We start from the raw sequence: 3,835 nt of genomic DNA on the forward strand, positions 1-3,835 counted from the left end.
AATTCTGTTTTCACAATACCTGCACTGTGCTCATCTCCAGCTCTCCTTGGGTCTTACATATTTATAATTGACAGCATCTTTTCCAATTCTCACATTTGAAACTAAACAAAAGTGTCCTTTTTGCAAATTTTATAATTTTCCTCTTATAGATTTGTCTGTCTGTCCATCCTTACATTCATCCATCCATCCTACTACAAAGTAATTTATTGAGTCTATCTTTAACAAATTCCATTATCAATCTGTGCACTTACTCTTCTTTTATTATTATTATTATTATTATTATTATTGACAGTTTTTTTTAATTGGTTATGAATAGTCATGAGATGCAAAGCTGATTCTCACCCCTTGTGCCTGTGATGTGAGGGCCAGATTCATACTGGCTATATACCCATAACCACAAATTGCATTTGTACCCTGTGTCCCCCGCCCAATTATCCCCAACCTCCCTCCCCCTTCAGCATTCCCTCCACCCCACTTTGTAGCCCATAGAATGTTCTCTCCCTCTACAAGTCCAACGCACTACTGTGATCGTTCTTTCCTTCCTTCTTTCTCTCTTAGCTCCCACATATGAGTGAGCACATGCGGTATTTATCCCCCTGTGCTTTGCTTATTTCACTCAACATAAGTTTCTCCAGGCTCATCCGTGTTGTTGCAAATGGGAATATTTCACTTATCCTTGTAAAAAAAAAAAAGTTTGCTCTAAGACTATCTGCTGGGAGAACAGTGGTCTTGATGGATTTTTAAAAGTCACCTGCCCTGTGTATGTTCTGGAAATTTGTAGTGTGTTATGAAAATGTACTGCTCCCTTAAGAGTTTGGGTATTCCCTTTCCTAATATTTCAGGAGACATCCTATCTTCCAATAAAATAATGAAGAGTTTTTTGTGTATACCGCTTTTTGATGTTTCTTGCCAAGGATGCTGTGTGGGTGATATCCGCTCCTGTGGTGACATGGATGTCATAGAGGCAGCCAGGAAAGGAGGCTTTGAGAGGATTTAGGCTGCAATTTTATCATGATCCCCACTCCCAATTACCAAAAGAAAGTGTCAGAATTTAAGCACGTTTGGTTTCAGGCAGCAATTAATTTGATTCTTGATAGAAGCTTTTGGACATGTGTGAGGGTACTTCAAAAGTTCATGGAAAAGTGGAACTAAAAGATAATACAAATTCTTCCATGAACTTTTTGAAGTCCCCTCATATATTTCACTTGGCACTTTTTGCAAATGCCCTTTTTCCCTGTTCAAAATAGTCCCTGGCAGTGCGGACATTTTCTGTATGCCATGCATGTATCTCACCATCTTGTTTATGGGAAAGATAAAGAGAGAACTGTAACAGCTAATTTCTTATATACGTGTATACAAAAGTGTACAATGTATTAAAATTAGCAATAATCTCCTCTCAGAGTTATTGTTAAACTGGGTTTTAGATCAATACATATCACCTTCCTGCTAAGATAAATAGGGTGATTTTGCCCCAAGATATCAGATAGGTAGAAATTCACTTGGAAGAGGTATTCAGGTATGAAATATTCTCATGTCTTCAAGATATTCTAAATCCATATTCTCAGTTCAAATACTCTTTCTGCTTCTATATGTATTGCAATGTCATAAAGCCAGGAGGAGGGTTCCAGCTTTCTTCTACCTATATTATCTTAATATCTGCCTTTGACTCTCTCCTCTCTGAGTTTGAGTCTGGGTATCTGGGAATTGGGGTCCTTCTTTCTAAGCTCTCCTGAAAAACATCAGTACTCTTGCCAATATCCTCTGTAAATTTGGCTGCCAGTCCTCTGAAAGGGATATAAGAGAAAAAACTACGATGTACAAAGAGTGCACTTAGTCTTTCTGCATCCTCTTGTGAAAATGAAATACACTACTTGGGGGTGGAAATGGTCCTTGTTTCGAATTTGAAGCCATGGTCTGTTTTCCTAGTATGTAGACATATGCTGCTACTCTTGACAGTACTATATGAAAAATCTCCTGTTTTTATAAAGCACACCTAGTGGCAGTAAATAGCTTCTAGTATCAAAGGGTAAGATATTGTGTGACAAGCCATGCATATTTTGCCAATAATAGAATGTATTTCCAGGTTTAAAAACATACACACATATACAAGTATGTGCATACATACATGCACATTATATACGTATAGATAACATTTTTTATTTTGAAAATAAATTTTAAATGTTTGGGGAAAATATCAAAAAAAGATATTTTGTGACACCTTCTAGGTAAGCATATCTCTAGTTGTTACTCATTGTTCTTTATTTTATTTACCAGGTGCCTTTTATTCAATTATGACAAACAATATCCTTTCAATAGTTCTCTGAGGGTTCTTCACTTGCTGTAGAATAAGTAGTAAGAACCAGATAGTCCTGGTGTATGTTCTGGGAAAAGAGACATCCAGCTTTCCTGGCAGAAATCGCCCAGACTTTCCTGCTGGTCTCCCCTCTTTGGGAGCGGTGAAGAGCAATGTCCAGTCACTGCTGAGAACCCAGCTGCTACTCTCCAGACAGCAGAGCGAGGAAAGCCACTGAGGGCTCCCTAACCCCCCCCACGGGGCAGAATGTTCCTCCCAGGTGGGGAAGGCTTCCCTCTCTTCCTGAGTGTGAATTCCTTTTACACCAAGGCATGGTGCATAGCAAAGAAAAGAAAGAAGAAAAGCGGAAGTCATTATGAAAGGCACCCCGGTGCTAGGCAGTCTGGACGTATTTCCATTATGCCTCCCAGTGCTGGGAGCATGGAAGAGGGAAGAAAAGTCAAACAGTTTAAGTTGTAGGTTTTATAAATCCCTTCCCCTCTTCCTCACCAGCCACACGCAGGGTAAGTATGTTTCGTTCCTTCTGGGAGCATGGAAGAGGGAAGAAAAGTCAAACAGTTTAAGTTGTAGGTTTTATAAATCCCTCCCCCTCTTCCTCACCAGCCACACGCAGGGTAAGTATGTTTCGTTCCTCAGGGGCCTAACTCTGTACAGGTCTCCGCAGGGCAGCTAAGTGTCTTCTCCTGCAAGATGAACAGAACCTAGGTAGGCAGGAGAGAGATTTCAGGTCCCTCACGCTTGCTGAAAGGTCAGAGCTGAGAGCCTAAAATCGCCTTTTCCTCTTGGCCCGAAATAAGTTGTTCACCTGACTGAGGAACACACTGACTTCAGAGGCAATTCTCTGAGCACACACGGGGTAGTGTGGATGGCAGTTTTGAAGTCAGTAATCGGTTTACATTTAGGGGTTTCCTTGAAGATTTACTATTCATTCTTGCTGATTGCAAAAGAGAGAAATATGTATTTCTTTTCCTATAAATGATTTAACATGCACTATGTACGCCACCTGGGATAGAAAAGTATACACCAAGCTACAAATGATTTTTTTAAACACTAAGTATTTCCATTCATTTCAAGATATTTGTTGCACACCTGTTATATACCATAAACCAGATCAGGTGCTATCAGGACACAAATAAGAACAGGATTTAATCCTCATTCCAAAGGAGTTTTTAGTGTCTGGAAGGCATATCCATCATCCGTTGCCACAGTAATGCTGTGCAACAAATCACCCCCAAACTCAGTGGCATAAATGTGTTGGTTATTCTAGCTCTTTCATCTGTGATTCATCTGAGTGTTGGTTGAACAAAGCTGGGCTTGGCTGAGCGTGACTCTAAGCTTCAGGTCGGGGCCAATTCTGTCTGCTCCATGGGTCTTTCATCGTCCTAACAGCAGGGGGCTAGCCAGGTATGTTCTTCTTGTGGCAATGGTAGAGATGAAGAGGTCAAGTCCAACTGCACAAATAGTTTTCCTCTAACATTCACTGGCCAGCAAGTCACATGACCAAGCCCAGCATCACTAGAG

Source organism: Galeopterus variegatus, unplaced genomic scaffold (assembly GCF_000696425.1).
Source record: "Galeopterus variegatus unplaced genomic scaffold, G_variegatus-3.0.2 Scaffold3442, whole genome shotgun sequence".
Lineage (NCBI taxonomy): Eukaryota > Metazoa > Chordata > Mammalia > Dermoptera > Cynocephalidae > Galeopterus > Galeopterus variegatus.